Source organism: Lissotriton vulgaris, chromosome 1_1 (assembly GCF_964263255.1).
Source record: "Lissotriton vulgaris chromosome 1_1, aLisVul1.2, whole genome shotgun sequence".
Lineage (NCBI taxonomy): Eukaryota > Metazoa > Chordata > Amphibia > Caudata > Salamandridae > Lissotriton > Lissotriton vulgaris.
In genome coordinates this window covers 2043311914-2043325407 of record NC_141685.1, presented here as the reverse complement: position 1 = coordinate 2043325407, position 13494 = coordinate 2043311914, and the positions used below count along the sequence as shown (strand labels likewise).

The 13494-nt window shown below is 41.3% G+C and overlaps 1 protein-coding gene across 6 annotated transcripts in view; it reads right to left on the bottom strand.

The window, feature by feature from the left end:
* Positions 1–13494, bottom strand: part of C2CD5 (C2 calcium dependent domain containing 5) — a 915439-nt gene that overhangs the window by 184252 nt on the left and 717693 nt on the right. The gene's annotated exons all lie outside the window — the stretch shown is intronic.

Genomic DNA, 13494 nt, shown 5'->3' with positions numbered 1-13494 from the left:
TACTTACCTTAGGTGGTTCCTTGGGTCCCTAGAACATCTACGTCTTCTGGGTGTAGTCTTGACTCAAGTCGTGGTTTGCATTCCACTATTATAGTATATGGTCTGGTCCCCCTAGTGACCACTCTTTATTACGTGCTACTTACCTGTTTCCATTGAAAAGTTTTGTGTGCATTGTGTCTATCTCAGGCTGGAGATACCTATATATATTAGTGAGTGTTATATAATCGATACGTATTTTTATAGGTACCCTGTGTAGTTCTTTTTCCCTTAATCTATATCCATAATACTAAGCCTGAAGGCTGCTCTCCACAGCTACCACTTAGAAAGCTTTCTAAGGTTGTCAAAGACCACTAAAATCCCCATAAGGGTTTTCTGGATTGGTGCAAAGTGCCTATTTACATAAGTGTGCATCATATACTAAGCCATCTTCTCACACTTGGGCACCAAAATAAAAGCGGCACCCAGTAGCGAATTAGATAGCTAGCATAGTGCCCCATGTTTGAAAATGAAGACCGTTTTGAACTTGTAAAGCCATGCAACCATTTGTGAGGTATGGAAGACTGCATGGATTTGAGCTTGCTACAGGCAATATTTGCTTTTAGATAAGGGATAGTAAAAACTGACCCAGCAGACTATAAAACAGGCCCTAAAACAACCAATAAAAACAGTCCACAAACTGTCCTGTCATACCAGCCTGTTAGGCACTACCTGAACGCGTACAAGCCAGTCCAACACTGGTGCTACCACAGCCTCGATCTCTTGGGCACCTGTTACTTTCAGTGCCCCATTTCATTAATTATGGTAGGGATTCCCTAATTTACTATAAGTTCAAGCTGAACATAATAACACTTGCACATAGAACACACATAATTGTCTTCTTTTGGACTACAGTTCCAAATTGCCATTGGATGTCCGAAGTGCATTGATTATATATTCGGTTTCTTTATGGTCATAAACATGTGGATGCTACTAGAATATGATTTGTAATATAGGATGTATTTATTAGTTACAATTTCATAGCATGAATTGACAATTTTGTTATTAACCCCTTGTGAATATCATAGTGCAGAAGTATGTTTGCCATGTTTCACTTGACAAAACGAGTTGTGTTCGTTCATCACAATAAATCAGTGTTTAATAGTACAAGAGTTTTACATTTTTTCTTTATGATTTGTTGCAGGGCATGTAAGACAGATCTCAAAGCAAGGTGTGGGCACTGGCAACTGAAGTTTCTTCTATGAATAATCTTTTGTCTGAGGATAATGCGATCTGAACTGAAAAGTATCAACACACTTACTGGCCGCTGTGTAATTTGAGCGTTGTGCTGTTGAGTAATAGAGAAGAAACACCACAAGGCCTTGACTCGACTCAGTAAGGCTGAGTCCAGATCACTAAAAAAACGTAACAATTGCCAATACTGATCAAAAAATCCAAAACCTGTTTATAAAACAGACCGTACGAATAAAACATATAGATCCACGTGTTTACTATACCATCAGTTGGTTTATTTCACAACTGGTTTAGAAATCACTTTAACAATAAAGCTTTTTATACATGTGAATTAATAATGAATACAATACAGAGGGAAAGGCTATATAAAAAGAACTACATTACATCATACAAGACTTCAGCAGACAATCAATCCACACCATCAAACATACCTCATACAAATTTGGCCAGACACTAATACCACAAACTCACACCATCCAAACAACACACCAGAGCGGGTCAAAGAAACTTTTGAATGGCCCATGAACTGGTGGTCAATAATCTTAATCCCAACGTCAAACAACACAATAGATCATATGTACCCTTAAAGCGACGTAGAGATGCTTCAAACTAATCACTATTTCACATATCTAACACCTAGATCATTAAATCAACAAAACAATCATGTTAAATGATTTGTTTGACACAGGACACACAAGGTCGACGCGTTTCAAACCCAACTGTTTGTAGGGTTCTCATCAGGACTGTAACATTCTAAAAAAGAAAAAACTGAGACAAACGTTCAAATTTACAAGACCTCCAACCGCAGTTAAGCAGAAACAAACAACCACCGGTGCAAACCACCTACCTAATTTCCTTGACTGAACCAATCGGTGACTTCACAAATCTGAGGATATTAGTATTCTGGAATGACAAACACAGGCCAGGACATATTCTAAGAAACTAATGTCAGAGTCAGGCAATTTCCACATGTGTCTGAGAGACTTGTTCTAGTCTGAATTGATATAGTTGTAATAAAAACTAATTTGATATGATTTATACAAGTGAAGGTATTGATGCCTTTTAGTTGGCAACATGCCTGTATAAATCTTCATTTTCAAAAAGATGGATGACATCTCCGTCACTCACTCCTGCTTCACTCCTTGCACACATCCTCTCCCCACAAGCTTCAAAGAACACAGTTAGCTGTTGACATAATGGTTTATTTCCACTGCAGTAGTTGCCTTAGCAGTGTTGAACTTGCTATGGTGGGGATATAAAATTGTAACAAGTGGAGGAGGAGCCTAGCGACGAACGAAGATGGCCGCATAAGCTCTCGGCTCCGACGACCTCCGCCTGTCGCTTGCATATCCTGAAATATATTCTGCTTTCGTGCCTCACCCCGTGCGGGGTAACCTTTGCTGACACTGGCGGTGTGGTCCCGGGAACTTTCCCACCCTGAATGGCGGCCTTGTGTCGTGTGGAAGATCTTGGCCTAGAGTCGCCCGTAAGCCGGGTCCCTGCTTAATGACCCAGCCGGGTTACAGTGCAACAGCGGCGGCTGGGTGCCCCAGACGCGGTCCGGACGATTAACCTGGAGGGTTTCTTAACCCTATATTGGTGAGGTGCCTGCGGTCCTGTACACACTGCGGAGGTGTACGTATCCTGAAGGTGACTGAGAGGTCGGGGGTTCCCTTCCCGGCGGTTGGCCCCCTCGCCGGGTTGGTGCCACAGCCCGAGAGGCCCCGTCACTGCTCTGAAGTGCGTCTCCAATCCCCGCCTGCCCGACCCGCACTTCGGTCCCCTGGAGAATCAGGTGCGCTGAATTCAAATGTCTGGAACTGACCGTGTGGAGGCGATGCGGGGTAATAAAGAGCCATCTTTGAGGACCGTGATGGCCGCCATTAGGGAGCTACGATCCTTCATGATCGTAGCTCGATCGCGGATGTCATCAAAACTGCCTGATCGTGCAAGGACCCTGACCTGCCTGGTGCCCCTAAGCTGGCTGTTTTGACTACGCTATTCCCGGTACCTACAAATCGAGACTCCCTTCATATTGCAGCCTTGCAATTGTCGCCTGGAACACAATGTGCTAGTGGACCTGCTGTCCCGGAGAGACATCCGCCATTATCGGCTCATCCATCCACGGACGTGTTTCTGGTTTTCTCTTCCCCCGAGCCTACGGATAATACGACCCGGCGGATGCTGCGAATATTACTCGATTGTTTTGACTTTGCCCAGAGTTTGAGATCGACATGATCATATTTTAGCTGGAAGACGGCAAGTGTCATGGCGGCTGTGGATCGTGACGGACTGAGGTGCTTGATCGGACTCCTTATGCAGGTTCACAGACTGGCTGGGACTTTGATTTTTCCGGGATACGTGCTGGTGCAGTTGGCTGAACTTACTGTGAACATTCGAAGGGGTCAAGGGTGAGACTGCTGTAGATCTCGACTTTAGGGGTGCGTGAAGTTCGGGGGATCCGCCATTTTGTTGCTTACGGGTGGTGGGGCGGTGTTGGACGCCTTCCCTGGGTTTTATTTTCAATAACTTGTTTATATAATCGCAGGGGGGGGGGGTAAGGGGACCGAGGGCAAATGTGATTTTTCTCCTCCTCCGTCTTCTTTCCTTTTCTTATTTTTTTCCTTTTTCGGGTTTTTGGAAGCTGGGCGATAGGCACGCTGCTAGGGGGGTAGGCCGTAGCCATCTGCAGGGGTGCAGGGTGGGGGGGGGGGGAGATGGGGTATTATTGTTTTTCCGTTTCTTGTTTCTATGGCCTCTTTTTTCTTCATTAGTTTAACTGGATAGTCTGCTCCTTTTCTTTCTTCCTGGGTTCTGGGATCGGTACAGTAAATTACCTGATTTTGAATTCTCGACGTAGGACCGTGGGTTTCGCTTATAAATGTTCCTCGTTATGCCTCTCCATGTACGGTCAATAGCCGGGAGTGCTTGGTGTTTGATTGCATGTGTTTACTGATTGCCCGCCTCAAAGATGCCGATAGGTATGTTGGATTTGCTTGCTCACACGCCCGACTGATTTCTATGATCTAGATTCTGTGACTGATCCCTCCTTTCTTTCTAGTTTTCTGCTCTTTTTTGTTATTATATTGAAATTCATTCCTTCTAATGATAGATATCCTGTTTTAAAAAATCTAAAATTAACCTCCTTTATCCTGTGCAAAGATTCGTGTGTACTGAAACAGTTCTGGTCTCTAATCCTGCTGCCGTGCCTCCGGGATGTTCGGCTGAATAGCTGTGTACACCCTGTTTATAAATAAAGGTTTTCAAAAATTAAAAAAAAAAAAAAAAAGATTGTAACAAGTATCTGTCCTATTTGATTTATTCACTGGGTCCATTCACTAGAAGAAAGTCTTATGTCTAAATGTTTCATAATTGTCGGAACATCGCCAAAGTACATTTGCATACATTGAACATGTTTTTTTGAATTTGGATGGTCCTTATATAAGGTAATGATGTGTATTATTTTGCTTTTGCCCACATCATGATGATGCTGCAGTTTTACTATGCAAAATTTTGTATAAGAATCTCTTGTTTGTCAGGGTGAGAGAGAAGACTTTCCTTTGCTACTAGACATGATATCAGATGTTCTTATGATTATGATGCCATTGAGACTTAGCATATTTTCCGATTTTTATATACTCTGTACAACCTTGCATCTGAGCGCCTTTGATGGCATTGACTCTGTACTTGAATATTTGTAATAAAATCCTTTAACTTTTCATTGATATAGAACTTAATTGATGAGTGGAACCCATTAGTTAACTAAATGTTTTCACTCTTCTAATTGATGATTGGGGAGGTGCCTAAACGGGGGGAGGAAGGGGGCACATGTTGCCTCCTGCAATCGAGGTTTAGCACCACCTCCGATCCAGTAAACTGTGGGAGAACCGAATGGGATACATTTTGGGGTGCCCAACTGTTGTTAATCAGTTTTGCTCTTACACACGACGAGCTAAATTGTGTGAAGAGTCTTGAGATGATGCTCCCCTATCACTGGAAACGTTTCAGCAACGGTTCATTGTGACAACCTTTTTACTCTGCCAAAGCATGAATGACAAACAAAAACGTCAAAAGGATGCACAAGCACTTTTCTATGTAAATACAGAGGTGGAGATCACATACACTTCCTACTTAATAGAATTCCCCCAAATTGGTCTAAAAAATATAAACTATTTTAAATTGGAAAAGTTGTCGAAATGCAAATCTAAATAAGTGGAAGTTAACATATCTATAGAATTAAAATAAGGCATGGTGAGTACCAAGGAGCATTTCGGTCTTTATTGTTCCTTTCTATGAAAACCCACATCCTGAACTTCTTGAGGAATGGTCTAAAATCATGGTCAAAATATACAAACGCATGCTTGAAATTCAAGTAAAATGTGCGGAAAGGCATATGGAACCTACTAAAGAGAAACTATTGAAACTAAGGGGAGAAACAGAAAAAAATAAGGATGAGACCTTAGTAAAAGAATTTCTAGAAGCATTGGCAATCTGACTAACAAAATATGAGAAAAAAACTAAAATGAAATTAAGACTGAAGTTCCCCAAGGACAAGAAAGACTATAAAGAAGGTTGCCAAAAAAATACATCTTACCTACAAATGAGTTATGCACCATTCAAGCTCATTGAAAACAGGAATTGTTTGTCACAAATTTTGTTGTCAATTCGGAGCATGTAGTGGTGTGTCAAGCAAATAATTTACTTTATTTTTTTAAGAGTTCAGGCTTCTAAAACAGAAACAAGACCACCCACTAAGAGGCAGCCAAAGAGAAAAGGCAGAAGAGATAAAACAATTATTCACAAGATGAGAAGAGGTGGCAAGGGACAAAGTAGAGCACGACCCCGCATAAAGAAAAAGGAATGAATCCAAAATCAATGGAAGAGAATACAGGATTAAAGTCCATCATCTGTATTTATGCATGGGCTTATCATTTTGCCCATACATTGATTTCGACCATCCTAAATCTAGAATTGACTTACTTTTGTACATTCATAATTTGAAATTGTTGAAAATTTATAAATTATGGAGAAGGGGGAGTGAGCTTGTACTAAGATGCACCTTCATGTCATTCCAGTATTAGGGACTAAAAATTCTTTACGATTGAGATCAAGCTCAAAGAGGTGACACCATGCAGGACACAAGGGATGTACTTCCAAATATGGGTTTTCATTTGGATATGCCCTCTTGCAGTGGTTTCCAATTGAAGTCTAAACTTAATCCCAACATACCACGTGATCGTGAAATGACCATTAGCTGCTTGAAATGACAAAAGGAAACGTAGAAGCAACATGAATATAAATCTCACTAGGGAACATTGAAGAGCCCTAGATAGTCCAATGAATGATCCGAAACCCATGACTAAAGTGGGGAATGTTGTCTTGATGGATATTGACAAGTCTAGGTCAGAGACTTCTAGCCAACTGTCCAATTCTACCTGTTTTGAGAACATCACAATTAATGACATTAGGAAAGCCATTAGAGAACATCATGAACTTTTTTGGGAATAGAGAGAACAGGGACTGGTTAGTTTTTATGAGTATTTCTTTTTGAAAACTGATTACCAAGAGATCTATTCTTATATCTTTTTTCAAAGATTCATTAACATGTAACCAACCTCCGGAAAAAAACTATTGTTTCCTCCAATGCTTGGCCTCTAGAAAATACAATGTTATAGGTTATTCACTTTTTACACCCATGTCAGGGTTTTCTCATTGTGCTGCAGGGACAATTCTGACAATATATCATGACATCACATGGAAAGCTATCTAAATCATGATTACATTAGACAATAATTCCAAACACACATTAAAACAAGAAATGGGGGTTCACACGTGTATACTTTTTCTTAGAGGCACACCACTTACATTTGATCGTACTAAATGTTACAGTCCATGATTCATTTTTGCCTCAAACAAAATATATTTAGCCTGCATCCCCCAGCTTCGCCAATCTTTTTACAGGCTGGTGGGATGAGCAGGTGATGTGGATGGAGGAAAATGAACAGTTCACATACCATATACCTCGAAGCGCAAGATACAATGATGATCATTTCTTGAAATGGGATGGTACTACTGACGTAGGCGGGATCTGTATTGACACCTTGTCGTAAATATTTAATTTACCGTCTTAATTTCTATGCAGGTAAGTACTTAATCAATAATAACTCAATCGGAAAGAAAGAAACAGAGTCCGTGGTGTTAGAGTTCTTAGGGGTTTTATTCCTTAAAAAGGAATCGTTCCGGAACTGGATATCAGGTTCCTGCAACCACAAAGGGTTCAGGAAGGGATAGAGCAATGCTTTATTAACAATACATAGCTTATATACTTAATTTACATCATAGGAACCAATATAGTAGGCGTAACAGCTGAGAGAAGACAAGATAACAGCATCCACGTGTTACTAGTACGTAATCAGAAGGCGTGGACTAGGCGTGAACTAGAGGTGTGCGCTAGAAACGTCACAGGTAGGTGTCATATGTGGGTGGCACTAAACAGAAATGTTGCAATGTCAGCAGAAATCGGAGGCTTGGATGCGCGCGCAGCTGCATGACGTGTGATTGACGTGAAACTGGAGGGTGCAGGGGACGTGACATTTACACTGACGGAAAGAGACAGAAGTCTGGCATGTCAGATCAACTTGTACTTCTATCATATCTGATATCTGATGTTTGGGAACCATATTATCTGAACGGAAAAGGTCTCTGGGGCAGAAGCTATTCTATACTGACTGTGAGTGCGTGTATAAGCGCCTAAGTGTCTGCATGAGAAGCGTGGGGGCATGGGCCTTCCATGGGAGCATGGTAACAGAGGCTATGAATTACTTGCACGGAGACAGGCCGGCCCTTCGGCTCTGCAGCTGGGGGAATGTTTACTGAAACTAGTAGGCAGGAATGTATTTTCGAGGAGCGGAACAGATAATTCGAAAGTTGTAGTCAGTCTTGGCAGGCAGCAGGCTGAGCTAAACGCGGTGGGCCGCGCTGGAAGTAAGTCAGAGTTCACGGGTACAGAGACAGCCTGGGCTGAGGCTTTCAGAGTCAGAAGCCAGAAAAAGGCTCGATGGCAGAAATTCAGGGCCTACTCTGCCAGAGCTGAAAAACGTGTAAAGTACACTACAAAAAGACGTTGGCATAGCATACTTAGGAACGGACTATTCAACCCATTCAGGGTGGGTCTGAAAGAGGACATGTTAACGTTGGACGCAAATGTATTTGCGTCTTCATAGCTGGCACAGGAGGGAAGTTACATGCACTTTAAGCTGGTACATGGAGACGGTGGGGTACACGCTAGGGAACACAACTTGACCATAAAGTTTATATTTCCTCAACCTTACCAAATAGAGCTCTTAATTACACTTTTTTTTCAATAAAGAAAGGAAGCTGTTGAACACCTTGACAATTCCCTGGAAATAAAGCATAACCAAATTCTGCCGAAACTACATAGAAAAGAAACAGCGGGTAACAACATGGTACATGCACACAGACACCACCCACCCAATCTGAAGTACCTCACTTAATCAGGAATTCCTGAACAAACATACCCGCAATAACACCAGCCGCTATTTCAAAAGAGGAATAGCTCAACTTACAAAGAATCATGGAAAGTAGATATGGTGAAAAACAACAGTAGAGAGATAATTGTCTTTCAAAGGAAATTTGATGAGAAAAAAGAAAATGATCAAATCAGATTAATTACGGTTTACAGCAATTGGTTTCATGAAGTAAGGTTTACTGCAAACACTGAGATATCCTTAAATATAACCTAGGAATGAAGCGAATGGTGGGTTCCAATTTGTATATAACATTTGGAAAGTCTGGAGCCCTAACTGATATTTTGGTACAGCCACCTAGAGATTCTAGAAAGAAATCCTGGTTAGGAGCGTCTAAGAACCATTTCAAATGTGATAGAGGTAAAGCATGTAAGAACAGAATAAATCGGAATAAATATAATCTACCTATGCGTAAATCTAGATTGATTCTCTAGTATGTCACATGTTCATCAGATTACAGCATGTATAGTGACAATAGCCTTACTCCGAAAAACTAAAGCATCATGGATCAATTTCAGACTTCAGGACGATGCCACGCTTCGAAAAATTGTAATGTCACTTAAACCCTCTAATCATTTTCATGATCCCTTGCTGGCCAAATTCTTTAAGGACTTCAGATCTGCCATCCTCCCTCTCTGGTCCTTGATAATCCATGAATCGACCATACAGGGTAGGATTCCTGACTGCCTAAAGATAGGACAAGTCACACCCATTCCAAAAAAGCCTAATGTAGACTTATCTGATCCCAATAATTTCCATCCATTTCCAACATCATGACTCTAGCTAAACTTCTTAAGAAATGTGTACACTTGCAACTCTGCAATCACATCGAAGAGTTTCAGCTGCTTGACCACTACCAATATGGTTATAGAGCGGGACATAGTACTGCAACAGCCCTAACCCACATTGTTGATGATGCCTTGAGTCTAACTAGACCAAAATGTGCCATGTCTGCTTATCCTTCTTGATCTATCCTCAGCGTTTAACACTGTCTGTCAAACACGAAAACCTGATTGATATTCTGGAAAAAAGGTAGGGTTATTGATCCTGGTCTTAAATTGGTTTGACTCGTTCTAACAGCACGCAAAGAATAAAAGTGAATCATTCCTTCAATAAGAGTACACCAGTTTCATTTGGAGCGCCTCAAGGTTCCACACTCTCCAACACTCTTCAACTTGTTCATGGAACCCCTCACAGAAATCCTGAAAATTCAAACATACAACACAACATGTACGCTGATGATACGTAACTTTATATGAAAATTGCCTCTCTGGAAGACAACAAAACGCTGAACTGTGTTCTTCTGAAAACTCAACAATGGCTAACTCACAATCACCTTTTGCTTAATACTCTCAAGACCGAATTACTCCTAATCGCCCCTCCCACCCACTCCTACCATTCAAGACTGGCTCAACAACTTACAGCCCTTAACTGCGATCCTCATGTTGTTTATTCCACTAGATCCATAGGCATCGCGCTAGACAAACCCCTGAATATGCAAGACCACATCAGCGCAACAACTAGGGGAGCCAACTACCATCTCAACACCCTTAGGAAAATCAAGGCGTTCCAGCTTCCTGTGGACCTGCAACTTGCAGTACAGTCCCTAGTGATCTCCCATGTGGAATATGGAATTGAGACCTTGGCTGTGCTGTGCAAAGCTAGACTGACCACCCTAACGGCCACTCTGAACAGTGTTGTCAGACTCATCACGGGCTCTTAAAAACATGATCAGATCACACCTGACCTAATTCAGCTCAACTGGCTATTGCTCGAAGATCGAATTAGGTTCAATATTGCCTGCCTGATGCCAAAGCGCTCCATCATAATACTCCCACCTACTTGGCAAAAACGCTCAAACTTTTTAATGTGTCTCGGTCCCTAAGAAACTTCAGCACTCCCCTGCTGAAACAGCACAAATTGAAAAAGAAAAGAACATACAACTGTGCCTTTTCCGGACTGGCCCCAAGAATTTGAAATGCTCTTTAGTCCGATATCCATTCCAACCCTTCGAGCTCTTCATTCAAAATACAAGTCAAAGGACTTGTCCTGAATAACCAGCTGCAACAACCGTCCTGAAGACAATATAACTAATCTTTTTATACCCTATGGAAAAGAAGGCTATCACATTCGTTTGAGACATTTTTGGGATGCAACTTATGTTCTCCCTACAGGTTCCTCATGTTTGGTTTTGCTCTTATTATATTGGAGTTGGTTCACTACAAATGCTAAGGATGACTAATTGTATCTTTTTTTCTGATGTACAGGGCTCTGATACCCTTTTTGGGTCATGTTCATGCTTTATAAAGCTTTACAAATAACTATGTGCTACACTAGGGAGTCCATTTAAAGTCAAATATGTGGACAGCATCATATTTCTGGTGCGTAAAATTATATTGGAACATTTACACACTATGAGAAAACTGACTTACTTGGATGCTAGACATTTTGCAGAAAAAGCATAATAGTACATCTTTTTTACTTGTATTTTTGGTATTGAGAGGTTTGAAATGATGGACTGAAAAAGTCTTCGGTTTTGGAATCATGTTTCATTTTGGATTTGAATACCAAGTAACAAATAAAGTAAATTAGATCAGAAATTGGTTATACATATTGGTTGAGTACCTCACTCAAGCATGAGCATTCTGTGGCACACATTTTAGTCTGTTTTATTTAGCCTTTGTTATATGTTTATTATTTTACTGAGTCATATTTGTTTTATAAAGCAGTTCTACGTATTCATTCTCACAAATGTGTTTGCAATTTTTGCTCATTAGGGTTTTTAAATAATTCTGTTAAAACAAATTAGGGGAGCATTCACAAAGCAGGTATACCTATTGGTAGAAGGTTTAAGGATAATTATTACCCCAATTGGGGCTTCCTGTCTTGGGAAAATATATTGTTAAAGAAATTTTATCAGATCCCCACTGGAATGCTTTTAAAAGTGTGCACCAATATACGTGCAGAAGTAGGAGTTTCCAATATTAATTGGTTTAAGGATTTCTATTAATAAAAAAAGTGCACCTAATCATACAATCAGGGTTAAGGATTACCAGACCGCAGGCTCACAAGTAACCCGGACCCTCTGTTCCTACCCTTCATGGATCACTAGTACCTCTCTCATAGTTTGAAGTACCGGAGTTGTGACCTGTGGACGAGTTGCCTTCAGGCTTTCGCGAGCACCTGGTCAGCTGGACTATATCCCAAGGCGAGCATAAGTGCTGAATGGAAGCACTGCATAACTGCTTGGTCGCAGAAAAAAGCCCTATGGTGGCAGCAGCACCAAAATATGAAAAGAGCAGAGAATTCCTCTTGGATGGGGTCTTGGATGTAAGCACCAGCCTTTGCTCAGGATGTTAATTATGCAGATGATAAACGAGCAATGGAAGCAAAGCATGGACACCATCAACACGGCGTGGGCGGAAGGCATCAGAGCCAGCCTTACTAACTTTGACAACCACCTAGCAGAGGTTAGCATTACCTAGGGCACGAAGAGCCTGAGTGCCAAGTTCAAGTCAGCGAGCTACTATCTACCTGGCTAACTGAATCACAGACTCTGCAGCTCGAGCCCACATTGCAATCAGTCACTAAATGGCATGCACTTCAGCCTGGGAAAGGGTTGGCAAGGGGGACATTGACAATCTATGGAGACCACCCACTGTTTTGGCCATGGCACTGCCCTGAACATAGACTACCTGGCTTCACGTGGTGCAATTTCTATTTCAGTTCCTGGTCAGGGAAAAAAGGGTGTGACAGGAACACACAGTGGAACATCTGAGTTTCTCTTCTTCACCTGGACTGCTGCCTGTGAGATGGCCTCAAGAGTCACTGTGGACATAATTAAGTACAAGTGATAACCACAGGCAACCACTGCCACAAGCTAAGCACTGTTCACAACTTTTGTGGGATAACTCAACACACACTAACTGTCTATTATCTATGCTTTTCTAATGTCTACTTCATTGATTTTCTGTGGAAGGCAAGAACTGCCCAAGACTTCACCAATATCTTTTACCATAGCTCTTTCGTGACAATATGTGGGGGAGATCAGCCCTCATTGTATTCTTGCTTCTAATGAGAGTAATGTCAGCTTCCTACTGAGAAGTAGGAAGTAGTGTCGCTGCAATTCAATGGCAAGGCAATGACATGTAGAGGTAAAAAGCAAATGACCTATAAAACCATATTTTCTAGAAACCCACCATTAGAGGAAACACTTGGTCTCTCTGGAGGCTGGTGGCATATTAAAGAACCTTTAGGAGAAAATATAAGCATGGTTCTCTTGATTGTAACAGCTTTCAAAAAGATAAGATATACTCAAAATGGAAGAGTCCTGAACTCCCCAGTTCCAAAGAAGTTCAAGATATTTACTAATAGGACTCCTATAGTCCTTAATTGTGGTGTCCTAGTAGTAGTCAGAATTGGACAGTTGTCTAGATACCTCTGACCTATATTGGTCAATATCCATGAAGACTACTTTCCCTCTTTTATCTGAGGGTTTGGAAACTAATTGGGATAATTCATTGGACTATGTAGGGCTGTTCAATGACATTCCTATTAAAAATACCTCATCAGCTCCAGTAGATTTATTTCGAAGTTTAAGCTAGACCAGCATTTCCTTACTCCATGTTTAGAGGACCCTCTAAGCACAGTTAGGATATCCATTTCAACTTGAGTTTCAGGGCTGGTCCACTGATCTCCACCTCCCCTGCAAAGAGTC